Source organism: Rhinoderma darwinii, chromosome 3 (assembly GCF_050947455.1).
Source record: "Rhinoderma darwinii isolate aRhiDar2 chromosome 3, aRhiDar2.hap1, whole genome shotgun sequence".
NCBI classification, from domain to species: Eukaryota; Metazoa; Chordata; class Amphibia; order Anura; family Rhinodermatidae; genus Rhinoderma; species Rhinoderma darwinii.
This window is the reverse complement of record NC_134689.1, coordinates 133,049,923-133,067,216: the sequence shown is the minus strand read 5'-3', so window position 1 is coordinate 133,067,216 and position 17,294 is coordinate 133,049,923. Positions and strand designations below refer to the sequence as shown.

At 39.3% G+C, this 17,294-nt stretch overlaps 1 protein-coding gene across 1 annotated transcript in view; it reads right to left on the bottom strand.

Annotated features, from left to right (window-relative positions):
- LOC142750387 (dynein axonemal heavy chain 3-like) overlaps positions 1-17,294 on the bottom strand; it is a 1,255,980-nt gene that overhangs the window by 1,143,453 nt on the left and 95,233 nt on the right. The gene's annotated exons all lie outside the window — the stretch shown is intronic.

Below are 17,294 nucleotides of genomic sequence, written 5' to 3'. Positions count from 1 at the left end.
GGCATCATATATGCTGAATTCTGTGAATACGTTATATAATATTATCTGTAAAAATGATATTGCAGAGTGCTGGGGTTGTGATTTTGCTGTAGAATTACTTTTTACATAGGGTATTATATGATGTATTAGAATACTGATCAGCTTTCATGATGTAAAGATCAAGACTTTCAACAAGGAAGCTGCTGGTGTTCTCAGAACAACGGACTGGCCATCCCCGAGCTCTGACCTGAACATGATTAAATATGTTAGGGAACACTTGGATCATGAGAAGCAGACATCTAAGGGTACTATTACACGGGCCGATATGGGCCATGAAAAGGAGTGCCCATCAACAAGACAGCTCGTTGATCGGCACTCGTTTGCTCCTTCCACAAGGGGCAATGATTGCTTATATATGGGGACGAGCGATCCCTACTCCGATCGTTCGTCCCCATACAGTTTCATCATGTCGGCAGCGCATCACCCTGTTTACACAGGGAGATGTGCTGCCGACAATGATTATTTTCAATGCTGCATAAAAGAGCAGATCAGACGATGAATGAACGTTTGATCGATCATCTGCTGATTGTTGCCCTGTTTACAATGATCGGCAATGAGCGTTCATATAAACGCTCGTTTGTCCGATCAATGGCCAATGTAATAGGGACTTAAGACTGGACTTTGGAGGAGATTGCAAAAAGCATGGAGAAATACCCCTGGTAGATTTCAGGAACTGGGCCCCTTTGCAGTGTACACATTATGTATATTGATCACAGCATGTCGTCAAACACCATCCAATACACTCTCGGGTAGATTTATAAAAGTGCGAATGGGTAGTGGGGGAGTTTCCTATAGCAGCCAATCAGATTTCATTTTTCCGAACAATGACAGTGGCTGCTATGAACAACTGTTCCACTCTACCCTTGCACTAGCTTTGATGAATGTCCCCTACTGTATCTACCTGCAGCCGCGATCTCCTAGATTGACACTTGACAATCTAGAAACAATATTTAAACTCAGATGTTAAATCTATTTCCTGTAATAATACTATGAGGAAAATATTTCATAGTAGTTTCTATAGTTAGATTGATTGGAATTTGACTTGGTGATTTGACATAGAAATGTAAAAATCAAACCAAAATATGTATTTTCTTGATGTCTTATAGTATTATCAGAGTAACCTGCTTCACTAAACTATGTAAAAAATGTATGTAGTCTTGGCAAAACATTTACATATCTCTGTTTCATTTGCAGGAACCTTTATCAAAACAAGCTATAAAGTTGTCAAACTCTTCAATGCCACAGAATATACAAAGAAGTCAACATGTATGAACTGTCTCTTCAACTGTTACTGTAGTTGTTTACTCAACACAATATGCTACAACGCTATACAAACTATACTATAGAATGCCTAAATACCATAAAAGAAATACCTCATACGTGAGAAGATGCAGCGTAAGAAACAGAGAAAAGAGAGAGAGAGAGAGAGCAGGGTTTATCATACCTACAGTTAAAAAAATCACTTCTCTAAAATCAAACATTTTCTTCTTAATATATATTATAAGGTCAAAAGTATTAGGACACCTCTTGATCATTGAATTCAGGTGTTTCATTCAGTGCCATTGCCACAGGTGTATAAAATCTAGCACCTCGCCATGCAGTCTGCCTTTACAAACGTTTGTGAAAGACTCGTTCATTCTAAAGCGTTCACTGAATTCCAGCGTGGTACTGTAATAGAATGCCACCATTGTAACAAGTCAGTTCATGAAATTTCTTCTCTGCTAGATATTTCACGATCAGCTGTGAGTGGAATTATTGCAAAGTGGAAGTGTTTAGGAACCACGGAATAAAATTTGCCAACACTCTGCTGACTCAATAACTGCAGAGTTCCAAACCTCCTCTGGCATTATTATCAGCACAAAAACTGTGCGCCGAGAGCTTCATGGCATGGGTTTCTATGATCGAGCAGCTGCATGCAAGCCTCACATCACCGAGCACAATGGCAAGCATCGGATGAGTGGTGCAAAGCACACCGCCACTGGACTCTGGAGCAGGAAAGTGTTCTGTGCAGTGACGAATCACGCTTTTCTATCCTGAAGTCTGATGGACGTGTCTGGGTTTGGCGAATGGCGGGAGAATGTTGCCTGCGTGACTGCATAGTGCCAAGTGTAAAATTTGGTGGAGGAGAGATAATGCTAGGGGTTTGTTTTTCAGTGGCTGGCCTAGACCTTAGGTTCCAGTGAATAGAAATCTTAATCCTTCAGCATACTAAGACGTTTTGGACAATTGGATGCTTCCATTTTGTGGGAACAGTTTGGGGAAAGCCATTTTCTGTTCCAGCCTGACTATGCCCCAGTGCACAAAACAAGGTCCATAAATGCATATTTGGGTGAGTTTAGTGTGGAAGAACTTGAATAACCCGCACTGAGCCCTCACCACAAATCCTCTCATCCAACATCAGTGTCTGACCCCACAAAAATACTCTTCTAGATGAATGGGCAAATATTCCCATAGATATTCTCTAAAATGTTGGAGAAAGCCTTCCCAGAAGAGAGGAAGCTGTTTTAGCTGCAAAGGGGGACCAACTCCATATTAATGCCTATGGATTTAGAATTGGATGTTATAAAAGCTCCTGTAGGTGTAATGTACAGGTGTCCCAATACTTTTGTCAAAAGACTTGAACATTTGTTAATGATATCTGTTCTGTGAAAGCTGTGCACCAACTAATACGGATACTACCATTATAATTCACTCAAGGTTTGGCACTCAGCTTCCCCAAACTCATGTATGGCAAACCTGCTTATTTATGTGGCACTATAGTCACCCCCCCCCCCCCCCACACACACACACTCCTATATTCCTGCATAGCTTGAACATGCTCAGGGAAAGCTAGATTAAATATATGGTGGGTCTGAAAGGTGGCTATTTACAGAAATATATATGTTAGAAAGCTGCTGAATTTATTTAAAATAAAAATCAAGGCAGTGATATATAAAAATGGTGACTATAAAAGATGATATAATTAACTTTTCTGCATTAGTTCATCAACATAACAATGCAGCAGGTTATATATAAATTCTACATTATATAGAGATATAACAATATATCCATTGTGGCGCTCTAAACAAGTATTTTTTCAGTTGCTTAGTATGGAATGGGAATGATTTGTAATCTGATGAAAGACTGGTGGGAATAGAGATGAGACTCATTCAACTTTGAAGAGAAGAGAGAGAATTGGGCATTTAGGGAATGTTTCTTTGTTGATGAAACATGTAAGCTCTGGAGTGTGATGCTCCATATAGACCAGAAGCAGAAAGTGTACAGGAGATGAGCAGAATTATGAAATTCAAACTGAATTGTATGGGGACTGGAAGTGCAGAAACCAACAAAGCCTGATTCTCCTTGGATAGATTCACCATCCATTCAGTTCCTATTACATATGTATACCAACACAATGGGAAACTGAACAGAGCCTCTAGGTATTTCCAACTGTTATAAAGTCTTACAAAAAGAACTGCATACATTTGAGAAATTTCATCTTTCCAAAAATGCAGGAAAGCTCATATCAGCTTAGGACTTCGGCTTTTCTATACAAACTGAATCTAGCTCCCTCAGATGTCTGCTGGTGGTGTCAGATCCACACAGGCACTATAATTATTTTGTGGGATTGACCGTTAATTCTGACATTTTGGATGGAAATTACTGGACGGATTAATAAAATAGGTTTAACTACAATTAAATTAACGCCAGAACTCATAACTGCGTGGAAACCTGTTACTGCTTTACGTCCCTCAAAAAATAACTTAACTAGTTTACTGACCTCAGTTGCAAAATTGCTGCTTCCATTAAAGTGGAGAGTTGTTGAACCCCCACCAATGTGGATAGATAAGGTCTCTCAGATCTGCAATTTTACGGAATTGACAGACTGGGAACACCAATCTAGAGAAAAAATATTGGAAATATTGAAGTCCTGGTTGGATTTTGAATATAAGGCCTGAACTACCCCTTTTACGTTATCACATTCACCCCTTTATTAGCTAATGCAAAGCCACAAGGCTAGATAGATTTAAGACTATTTTATGTAGATGAAGCTTATTCTGACTATTTACCTCTAAAGATTTGATGGGATGAACATTTTATTTCTTGTATTGTTATTCTTTTGTTTGACGAATTGTCATGACTTTCTTATGCAGTCTGTGTGTCACTGATTCCGCATTGTTACTAGTGATGATTTTTTGTATTTAAAGCGACCTTGTTTGTGGACCTGCGAGTCCTAGGGTATGTTAACACGCTGAGCCAAAAACGTCTGAAAATACGGAGCTGTTTTCAAGGGAAAACAGCACCTGATTTTCAGACGTTTTTTGAGCAACTCAAGTTTTTCGCGCCGTTTCCGCGCCCTTTTTTCAGCCGTTTTTGGAGCTGTTTTCAATAGAGTCTATGAGAAAACGGCTCCAAAAACGTCCCAAGAAGTGTCCTGCACTTCTTTTGACGAGGCTGTAATTTTACGCGTCGTCTTTTGACAGCTGTCAAACGACGACGCGTAAATTACAGGTCGTCGGCACAGTACGTCGGCAAACCCATTCAAATGAATGGGCAGATGTTTGCCGATGTATTGGAGCCGTATTTTCAGACGTAAAATGAGGCATAATACGCCTCGTTTACGTCTGAAAATAGGTCGTGTGAACCCAGCCCTACTCTAATGCTTTACGGTTTTCATTGACACTGTAATGTGCAAACTTTTGAATAGATTTGACAAAAAAAATAATGCAAAACCTAAATATAGATCATTGAGATTATATCCACCGACAAAACACATAATAACAACCGGGTGCAGCAAACAGTAAAGAAATTGTCAATTTCTTCAAAACAGTCAAATATATAAAAACAACTGTTGCGCTCTACTGGTATCCAAGATGTAAGAGAGGGTGCAGCAGTTCTACTTCTCCTCCTGTTCCAATAATAAATGTCAACCTCCACTGTTTGGAGTCCATTTTATTTAGATGCCATGTAGACTTTTATATGATGTTATATGCTGTTTTTAAACCTATGTTTGTGAGTATGAATAAGTCCTATCATGATGTCTGTTGGAAGCCTTTTTGCACTATGGCCATATGTTGTGCTTATCACTGAAGTAGTGGCTGCATCCTATATGAGATCGCTTCGTGCAGGAGGTGGAGGGCCGTTACAGAACAGTGGGAATTTACATTTATTACTGCAATAAGAGGAAAAGATCTTAGCTAGCAATTTGCTGCAGCATTTGAACTAGACAAAGCATTTTACTTCTAAAAACAATGTATTCCCCTTTTATGTTTCCCTGACCTTTGTGTAAGTAAGTATATGAGCTCTGTAGCTGCAGTAGTGTTATGGCACTGAAGTTCCCAGGGCTTTCAACAGTGACTTTCATGTTTAGTGCCATCAGCTCTGGCGCATATAGAATATTTGCACATCAAAACAATACTTGTGCTGTGTAGTTTGCTTATGCCTTCAGAAAATTCACCCAAGGGCAAAAACGGTCATATGATATTTGAAAAGGATTACTTTAAAAGGCATTTCATGATTTCACAATTTTCTAATGAAAGTTATGCATGCCACTGGCAACTGACTACACATCCTGCAGGCAACTCCATTCAGCTGCCATGTGATCTTCAAACTGACACCCCACTGAATGGTCTGAAATATAATGTACTATCTTTGACTAAATAAAGGTCCTCTAATTATAATGTCCACATTTCTACAATAGGTCTACTTGAAAACCAAACTGACATTGAAAAAGCAACATGCAAAGAAAGAACTTTTTCTGTTGCCACTGTTTGAAACTGATCTCCTCAAAGGGGTTGTCCCACCATTAAAGGGGTTATCCGGTTTCAGAAAATTAATGTTATTTTTTGTATAATTAAAAGTTATACAATTTTTCAATATACTTTATGTATTAATTCCTGCTTGTTGTTACTCAGTAGAAACATTCATTGTTAAGGGCCTGTTCACAACACCGTTGCCCTTCCATTGAGGGGTTCCGTCGGAGGTTTCCATTGGGTTAACTCCTCAATGGAAAGGCAAACGGAAACCTAAGCTTCCGTTTCCCTCACCATTGATATCAATGGTGACAGAAACCTAGCTAATGGTTTCCATCTGTCTCCGTTGTAACAGGGTTCCGTTGTTCTTGACGGAACCAATAGCACAGTGCACTGCGCTATTGATTCCGTCAAATTGACTGAACCATGTCACAACGGTGACAGATGGAAACCATTAGCTAGGATCGATGGTGAGGGAAATCGAAGCTGAGGTTTCCATTTGCTTTCCACTGAAGGTTAACCCGACAGAAACCTCAGACGGAACCCCTCAACGGAACACAGACGGTGATAGAATGGATAGAATTCTGTCCATGGTCATGTGACGATCACACAGGTGCAGGGATTATTAGAAGACCCAGCTCTGATTGAATCCAGTCTAACTTTAGAAACCCCAGTCATAACGGTGATCACCAGGAGTTTCTGAAGTTAGACCACTGGCGAAGCTGCACATAGCCACACATTTCCCCTGCAGCTGAAAGTGCTGGATACACCAGAGCCACTTTGCATTTACTCTTCACTCTAGGTAATAGAGGGAGTTCCATATTGGGGGACCCCCCCCCCTTACTCAATGACTTCCATATGTTTTAACAGGGCATATGGTAAGGGGTTGCCCTCATGAGACAACCCCTTTAATTTTAGGATGGTTTTATCTTCAGCTTTAAGATTCATTTACATGTCTTAACTATAGTTACTATTTGTATGTCTCCTTGTGATCAAAACTATAATAGCCCAGTGTTAAAGGCCATTATTAAACCAATATATGTATCTACTTCAAAAGTAGTAATAATATTAACATAGACACATCATCTTCAAAAATACTTTATTAGTCCATAAACATGGATAACCCCCCAAGAAAACAAATATATACAAAAATGAAAACATAATTAAAAATAGAATCCTCTGAGACCATCAGCAGTGTATTACAAAATGCCATTAAAATAAATCTATTATATAATATGTATAAGGGCTCACAAAGATGCAGGGAATAAAGTGTCTAGAACACAGTATCAATCCCCATGCAAAAACCCCAAACCTACATATATGTTAGATAAATATGTAAATACAAGTTAGCATGAAAAAGTTATACCGAATGGTTCAGTTACCTGTGGCTGGCATAATGGCTGCTGGCAGCGTCCTAGGAGAAAAACATTTCGCACCCTTCATCAGGAGCTGACAAAGTGAAGTGGAAATGGGGTTTAAATACTAATAAAATATGGTGGTGACAAATGGGGCATAGCTTATGAGGAAGCTGACCTGCAGGCGCCTTCCGCGTCACAGGCGGGGGCACAGAAAAGGGAGATCTTCCCTTGTCTGTGCTTCCGTCCAAGTACTGACAACTTCCGGCGTGACGCACGGACCTCGTCTCCTTGTGATCAAAACTATAATAGCCCGGTGTTAAAGGCCATGTAAACCTTTGAACACTTTTTTATTTTTTTTTTAAAAACAATGTATTATGGTATTTAAAGCAACTTTTGAATTTGTTTTTATTCAAAAAATTTTAACTTTTTGTGATACATCTTCTATTTTTTATGGATACATACAGTAGAAGCTGTATCTTATGCTGAAACTCAAATCCGTCAGGTCAGCAGGACTGACAGCTTCGGTGCCACCGGGTCCTGCGCGTCTCTGACACGCAGAATCCACCTGTTATCGATCACATCGTTATGAGCACACACAGGTCATATAATTAAACCCCTTCCCTACAGCGCACAATCTTTTGATGGCGAGCAATACAAGTCCAGAATCGACAGCCTTTTGACATCGCTGTAGAAAAGGCCAATGAGCACTCCAGTGAGTGCTCATTCTCTAAGTAGGAGCTGTTAGTAACATCAAAGGGTTAAACAGCTTGGGTCGGAGTTTCCTCCGATGCCAGCTGTATTCAGCAGGCTTCTTTAAGTACAGGAGCTCAGTGGCGTAGCTATAGGGGGTCGTAATGGTCGCAGTTTCGACCGGGCCCCTAAGCCTGGGGGCTCACAGGGCCCTTGTTGCCACACAGCGCGGACCACGTTGGTCCCGCTTCCAACTGTATCTGCAGCAAGGAGCTGACGGCCTCTTGCTCCAGCATTCGCTCTGCCGTCAGTGGCTCGGAGTAGGCAGGCGCAATGTAGTGACGTCATCACGCCTGTCTGCGCCGAGTCACTCACAGCACAGACCGGAGGAGAAGGATCTCCTCCACCCATCGTGGGAACGGGGATCCGTAGTAATTATGTTATTATTTTTCTATAAGACACAAATGGGGGCATTATACTGGGTATGGGAGGGGGGCCTGATATGGTTGCTGCTATGGGGGGAATTATACTGTATGGGCAGCTATGGGGGTCATTATACTGCGGGGGCACTAAGGGGGGGCGTTATACTGTGTGTGGGCAGCTATGGGGAGCATTATACTGTGGGGCAGCTATCGGGAGCATTATACTGTATGGGGGCATTATAATATATGGGGCAGCTATGGGTGGCAATATACTGTGGGGGCAGCTATGGGGGTATTATACTGTGTGGGAGGCAGCTGTGGGGGCATTATACTGTGTGGGGAGCAGCTGTGCGGGCATTGTACTGTGTGGGGAGCAGCTGTGGGGGCATTATACTGTGGGGGCAATTATGGGGAGCATTATACTGTGTGGGGGCAGCTATGGGGAGCATTATACTGTGGGGGCTAATACATTATAAGTTTAAAATAAACTTGTTAAAAAAGTAATGCATTCAAGGGATTAAAAAATAAAAAAATGAACAAAAAAATAATAAAGAAATGTCCACAACAAAAGTTGTTACTAAGTATAAAATATATTTTATTGGCCATACATTACATAAAAACAAGAAACCTACATATATTAGGTATCTAATTGTAATAACCCGAATAATTACATTAATAGGTCATTTAGTGTAAAAAGTGAACGGTATAAAACATAAACAAGAAAAACAGTGCTGAATAGCGCTTTTTTTATATTTATGCTGCAAAAATAAATTACATAACTCATATATTTGTACCCCAAACTGTGAAAGGAAAAAAATATGTTCTTCTATAAGACCTTACACAGCCACGTCAATAAAAAGATAAAAAAGTTATGGCTGCTGAAAGGCAGAGAGGCAAAAACAAAAAAATTTAGCTGGTTATTAAGGCCTTTTAAGGCCTGTTATACATGTGTAATGAGTTAATTGTAAATAAACCAATAAAAATAGTCCCTAGCATCAAAGTGATTGGCTCCAAAGCATCTTCAAATAGGGTCGTCTTCTGCAAAGGTTCAGTCGAAGAGTTATATATTATATTAAACAGCCGCAACAACCTGCATTTATTCCTGTAAGCTCTAAACCATGAGAATTTGCAGATCACACAGTATTATATTGACTGTTGCGGCGACCCCCACCCTTATTGCCAGAATGAAGTGGGAGCGTTGTTATTAACATACTTTTCACAGACCTGAAGGGGCAAGGCGTTTCCCTAGTGCAGTTGCCCCTTCTTTATAGTAGTCAGGGGGAGTCACAGTAGTTGACTCCTGCCACCACCGATGAGACATTGATGATATATCCTAGCGATATGTCAACAATGCCTTAAGTGGGAAAATAGATGTCATTTAGTTTCAGAAAATAGATGAAATTTTGAAACGTGTCAAAAAAAATCTTAATTAGAATGCATTATATTCTGTATGCTGCATAAGGAAAATCAGTGGTTTGAGATATTAAAGATGTAGGTCACTGTCCAGCATGATAGCGATCTCTAATTATTTTCTCTGCTGCTTCCACCTTTTTCATTTGTCATTTACAATTGTACTAACTGTCTTAGCAAAGTATGTTTTGTACGGCAGATGCTAAGTACGCCATAGTACTGAAACTTACTTATTGCTCTGAAACCATTGTTTCCCAGTTCCTACAGAGAATCGTGACCTTTCTAACCGTACCTTTCGGCAAGATTATCTGGACACATACAACACAAGAACAGCATGAACTGAGTTTCTATATGTCTGTGTTTCTATTATTGCTTAAATGACAGTCTTTGTTATATGTGTCATTTTTACAACCTAATCTTCACATGCATTTTCTCCTGCAGTTCTCTCCACTTTTATTGGAGGCAGTAGGGGTCACTTTTTAAGTCTCTATTATTAGATAGCAATTAGGTTGATATTACAGGAAAGCAGCTTTTTGGATTTCACATTGTAGACATTTGTATAAGGACTTGCCACCATAGCCAGTCCCAATCTAAAGTAAAGTATATTTACCATTACAGAATTAGGATGCAAGTTGTATGCAAGCGATCAATCAATTCCTAGAAGTAGAGATTGACCATTATTCGAATATGCACAAAGTTACCAGTAGTGGCAAAGTATACCAAATTGCTTGCTTTGTAAAAGATTTTATGCTATATTCTTTTTTTTTATGGCAAAACCCAGGGCGTGGGATTTGGCTGTTTCGGCCAGTTCTTCGCAACCAGTTGTTAAAATTACAACCGGATTGCACAAGCGTTTACACATTTATAAGTCGTGGTTTTTTTTTCCTTTTAAACCATTCTACTAAAAAATCTCTTGTGAAGCTTAGAACATTGAGTTTATTTTTTCTATGTGATGGAAATTCTGCTTTTTGTATATTGTATGAGCTTCTCTCCTTTCTCATCTATGAACCCAGCTGTCTAACAAATCCATTAATTCTCTTTTCATAGATACGGTAGCTGTTCTCCCAATCTGGAAAGGCCATAATTCATACCACCTTGATTGCATGATCAGAATTCATAAAGCTTTCCCACGGAGAGGACAGCATTTATCCTCATTTCACAGGCATATACTGGCATATTGTCGTTATTTTTTTTTTTTTTACAGTAAACACTGTGAGTAGTAACAATGGATTGGCCTGCTCCAGTCAACTATCTTCCCGTGCAGATTTTAGCAACCAAGCACACCATGTTGTATCAAAATAAATTACTGCGGCTCAGGTGATGGCAAGGGGCACATCTGTAAAATATCAGCCAATCTGAAAATCTGATTACAATGTGCACTTGACTGTGTTACTCAGAATCCTCATATTTCACAACCATTCAAATTTTTCCATGCAGCGTAGTATATTCTGCAGACAAATTCACTTCATTGTAAAGATGCATGTTATTGTGTCATATATATATATATATATATAAAGATAGATAGATAGATAGATAGATAGATAGATAGATAGATAGATAGATAGATAGATAGATAGATAGATAGATAGATAGATAGATAGATAGATAGATAGATAGATAGATAGATAGATAGATAGATAGATAGATAGACAGACATATGTATGTATGTATGTATATATATATATATATATATATATATATATATATATATATGTATATACGTGTATATATTTATGTATATATATATATATATATATATATATATATATAGATATATATATATACTGTTGGAGTAATTGTTACAACCATAAAGCAATTACCTAAAAAGACTTAACATAATTTGAGTCTTGTAACCATGCAAAAAGAAGTGTTTTATACATAATCACATTCATTTGACTTCATGAGGATTAGTTATTCAATTAGCATTAACTTTGTAAGTAGGAAATGGACCCATCGAGTATACAATTATTGAATGTGGGCTCATTTTTTCAGTCACCTGGAAACTAATTAGAACGACATAATCACATACTTGCTGTCTGGTAAACATACAAGTCCCAAAGGACCAAATGACTTGAATCGTGAATCACTAGCCACTGCTTATATGTAATTATCATATAAATGAGGTGCTTTGCATTGGCCTTTGATGCCCAAATTTTCATCAGAGGCAAGGGATATCATACAGTTTATGCAAAACTGCAACAATACGAGATTTTGAATGTCAAATTCATCCTAAACTAAATTTATCTAAATGCAAAAGTTTTTGTTGGGGGGGGGGGGGGTAAAAAAAAACTAAAAGTCAAACGAGCTTGAATGACATTCAAGAACACTGATATAAATGATGAAGCGTGCGTTGTTCCTGTTATAGCCAAGGGGTAGAGCAGTAGACAGATTACTAAGGATAACATTGTAGCATTACAAAGTAACACCTAGGGAGAGTCCCTTTACATTTATGATGAAAAATGAACAATAATTGTGCCCTACTAATCAATAAATGCAGAAAATTGTTCTTTCCTGGTTTAATAGAAGCGTTCAACATATAGTTTAGAAACAACTGTCCTAACATCCATTGATATGTAACAAACGCCCATATATACACAATTTGAAAGTGTTAGGTAGCCCCTAAAGAACATAACAAGCATACCTTGTTTGATTCAGGATATTCATACATCTCCTTTAGAGCCAAACTCTGTCAGAAGGCTGTGGGATACAAGCTCTGCTGTCCAGTACTTAAGTACATCAACTGACTCCACACACTGCAAAGTACAGAGAAGGAAACTCCTGGGCTGTAAATCTAACAATCCATTCTAAACAGTGCTGCTTACTCAAGCGTAACAGTCCATTATTTTGATAAGGTGTGGCTGTTTTACAAGTTCAATATCGGATTACTGAAGGATAAGAATATACTGTAATCAACAGTAACATAGATGATCGTCCTGTCACTCAGATTTTGTTTCTTTAAAAAGTTCTGTATCTTATTTTAAAGCAACACTCCTGTGAATTTTTTTATCGATGCCTCCCATTTGGAAAGTACACTTGGTAAAAGGTAGGGCAGATCATCCCCTTAACGGGCGCTTTGTTGCTGAACTATACGCTCCGTTCCCGGGCTACCGTTACGTCACGTGGAGGGTTCCTTTAATGCAGCTTAAATGACTGAGCTAAACTTGTATTCTATTTATGAATTAAAACACTGTCCTACAAGCTTGTCCTTACAGCCTGTCTATATGTAGGAGAAAGGTGCGGAAATAAACAGCAGAGAGCCACATGTGTGGGCCCCTTACTCTTCATAAGCTCATCAGAGAACAACCCACCCTTATATCTCGCTACCAATCCATTAATAATTATGAGCCGATGTCATTAGCTCAGTCCCTTACATGCAATCCTGCTGATTTTAAGGTGGCCGTGGGCCCCCCTAACTTGTTGTTGTAAATTCCAACATTATATTAAGATATGAATTAAAATAGATGTCTGACGACTTTTCTGATTATATTGCAGGTTTACTAGCTATCACACTTGGACATTAAACTATATCTAAAGAAAAAAAAAAGTCTATAGAGCAAGTCAACAATGAACCATCTCCAATGGCATTCAATAAGGAGTCGCAGTGAAGATGGGAACTGCTAGTTGCTAAGGAAATCCTGCCAAGTGTAGCATGTCAAAGTGTGATGTATTGCTATCAAACTGCTGAAGTTGGGCAGTGCTGAATACATTGCTACAAAAGACACAAGCAATTAACCAGTGAACCTACTAAGAAATGGCATAGCTAAGAACTTGTTGCCAATGCGACAGCAAATGAGGTCCGCTGCAAAGTTACCACTATGCCCTCATATTGCCCATTGCTATCTGGCCACTTTAACCATAAAGCAAATGATGAATTTGCACCAGATCCCCTTGTGGCGGCACTACTTTCAACTGTATCTGCATCCTCAGAATACAGAGGGAGGCATAAAGTGGAAACGACTACTGTGTGGGACACAAAAGGGAGCGCTAATACTGTGTGGAGCACAAAGGGGCACATTTGCTGTGTGTGTAACTAATACTGTCTAGTTCACTATCTATCTGCCACTTTTGTTTTCAGGGGCACTATCTGTCTAGCACTATTTATTTCTGAAGTACCGCAGGTACCGAAGGGCAGCAACAGGCAAAGCAATGAGAATATCAGAAGAATGGGGAGTTTGTGTAGAGCGTGGGGAATAGATGGGAGCGTGCTGGAAAACAAGGAGTGAAAGATGTCTGGGCAGCAAACTTGGTAGACATGAGTTGTTGCTGGAAGAAGTCTTTATGGTGGTCTGTAGAAGAAAGGGAAAATGAACGACTTCAATCCGAGATGTTATCTGTAAGTCAAAACCTTTCCCAGTAATGTATCTAAAAATTTGTCCCTCTAAATAGATATTATTGTTTTTATGATCTTTGAAGACAATGAATAAAATGTTCAGGAGGGAGGGCTTACTCATGAAACCATTACACTGGGCCCACAATGTGTTTATATGGCCCGTATTACTATAGTTTAGCAGCATGCAATGAAGAAGCATCAAATCTACAACCGATTCTTGACTAATAGTAAAATCACCAAGAGGGCCAAATGTATCTAAGGGGGTCTTCTAATTGCTAGTTAAATCCCCACAACCACCACAAATGTTATTTAATTTGTTTAATAGCATTGACTTGGGATACATCATGAATAAATAGTCTAAAGCAGGCAGGACATTTAGAATAGTAATTGTAGGATCAAAGTAAATCTTTTTTATTTTATTTGATGTTTACAACTATAAATAAATAAAATTAGGATGAATATTTATTGTACAACTCACATTAATAGTTTGAAATATGTTTATTTTTTTATTGCAAACTTTAAGGGTATGTGCACACACACTAATTACGTCCGTAATTGACGGACGTATTTCGGCCGGAAGTCCCGGACCGAACTCAGTGCAGGGAGCCGGGCTCCTAGCATCATAGTTATGTACGATGCTAGGAGTCCCTGCCTCTCTGCAGGACAACTGTCCCGTACTGTAATCATGTTTTCAGTACGGGACAGTAGTTCCACGGAGAGGCAGGGACTCCTAGCGTCATACATAACTATGATGCTAGGAGCCCGGCTCCCTGCACTGAGTTCGGTCCGGGACTTACGGACGTTAATGTGCTCGTGTGAACCCAGCCTAAGAGTATAATTGCTGTGTACATTAATTGGCTATTGTTCAGTATTGGATTGAAATATTTCAAGTCCGGAATACTAAACGTTTATTGTATTGTAGGTATTATTATTATTATTATTATTATTATTATTATTATTATTATTATTATTATTCTAATAATATTGAGTGTTTTTGGAATGTGATGAAACATAGGGGTGGAGCATGACAAGAGGGCTTTACTAGCAATGAGATCACATCATTTTTGACTATTGGTGATTCCTTTACTAGCTAGCTACTCTGGAGGACATACATTCATTTAAAGCTGTAATTGGCCATGTGTTTGTCCTGAAATGGATTTACATAACTGTGAAGTACTAATCATAAGCTTCAACAACTCAGACAGCAGGTTGGAAAAGTGAAACTGAACATAATAGATAATTGTTGGCAGACAGGGTTAGGCTGGGCCATTAGAGCCCCACAGGATACTCTGGTAGCCCGAGGTCCTTTCACAGTGATGTTCAGTAGAAGACAATCCCATTTGGAGCTGACTTTGGAGCCAATCACTTGCCACCAGCATCTATTTCTTATACGTTGATTCATAAATAACCTATTAGACCTTATTGATGATATGCCCTGTGAGGGCACTAGTAAGAGAAGTGGACATGCCCTTTATAAATGGAGAGTGGGCCCTTAAAGTGTTCCACTGGTGTGCCAAAGACACCGCGTTTTCCTCATGTCTATTGGCTCAGCATGACCATCCTCATTAGTCTTCCTCAGGGGGTAACACAGACCAAATAGGTTGGATTATAAAGTGTCCAATTCTATTTCGCCCTAGATATGCAGCCCAAACAGATGTCTGACAGATAATAACTTTCCTCATTCAGATAATGCTGCCCATTTTTTTAATGACTTGTCGTTCACGACTGGTCTGTGATGGTTGTGCCTCTGAATGACAACACATCAATCAAAATGACAAATTGGTTATAAATCTGTGGCCTGGTCTATTAATGGGATGCAGATCTGTAAATTTACTTGTGCAACTTTCCAAGGACTACACCCCACCACAATGATGAAAAAATACCAAACGGCACACTAACTTTTCCTCAGATATCTGTGTTTCGTCAGCATATGTCAAGCTCATTCCTGTCACAAAAAGGCACTGACAGTCAGCAGAAAATTATGTAAATTGGCCTATGCAGTCATTAAAAATCTCTAGTCTATGGCTAGCAGAACATGCTTATCCGGCCAAGTTTATGTTATTAGGGGAGCTAGGGCAAGATAGCTGCCAGGATCACACACACTCAGTTTTGATGCAGTTTTTGGTTAAATTTTGGCCAGAAGTGGAGGCATTTCCATTTTTTTGTGTCCAATCCTTGTTGTTGGCTCAATAAAGTGCCCCAAAAACGACATAAATTTTTTTGTGATCCTGGATTCCTGGCTTAAAAATCTGCATAAATAATGTGTGTGTTACCCTGAAAAAGACTCCGTTATAGTGAATAGCAGTGTTTTACTAAAAAGGGAAAAATGCTACTCATCCAAGCAAAAATGTTTATAAATTCCTGAGAACAGATTAATATCCCAATAAACAGTAGTCAGCTGTCTTTTTGTCTAAATCAATAATATCTGTCTTAATCCCTTAACCCCTCCCCGCACCTTGACGTCACTGCACGTCAAGGTGAGCAGTAACTTTGTGCACCTTGACGTGCAGTTACGTCTGTACTTTGACAGTTAACCGCCGCGCGGCGCTACACCGCAGCGGCAGTTAACTGTGCAGGGTGTTTGCCCTGCATTCCCTGTTGCCGATCAGCGGCCCATCGCCGCTGATTTCGGCAGTTAACCCCTTCGATGAGGCGGTCGATTGCGATCGCCACTTTTAAGGAGTTTAGTGGAGATCAGCAGCCCCCACGTGAAATCATGGGGGCTGGCGATGGTACCCATGGCAATCGGACGCCAGACAATGGCTGCCATGTACAGAAGAGTATGAGGACCAGCCGCAGGCACAATGACAGTTAGAACACATTACACTACGTAGGTAGTGTAATGTATTCCAGCAGCGATCAGAGCTGCAAGTCTAAATGTCCCTAGTGGGACCAGTAAAAAAAAAGATCATTAGAATGTTTTATAAAAGTTTAAACATAAACGTTATAAGTTACATAAACAAGAACTGCTTTTTTTTCCTATAACACGCTAAAAAAGTACACATATTTGGTATCACCGCGTTCGTAACGACCCCAGCAAATAAAACTATAATGTTATTTTTCCCGCACGGTGAACACCGCAAAAAACATAAGTAAAATACAATGCCAGCATCACTATTATTTGGTCACCACCCCTCTCAAAATATACAATAAAAAGTGATCAAAAAGTCGCACGTACGCCAAAAAAGGTACCAATAAAAACTACAACCCGTCCCGCAAAAAAACAAGCCCTTACACAGCTTTTTTGACTGAAAAATCATAAAGTTATGTCTCTCAGAATATGGTGACACAAAAAATAAATTATTTTATAAAA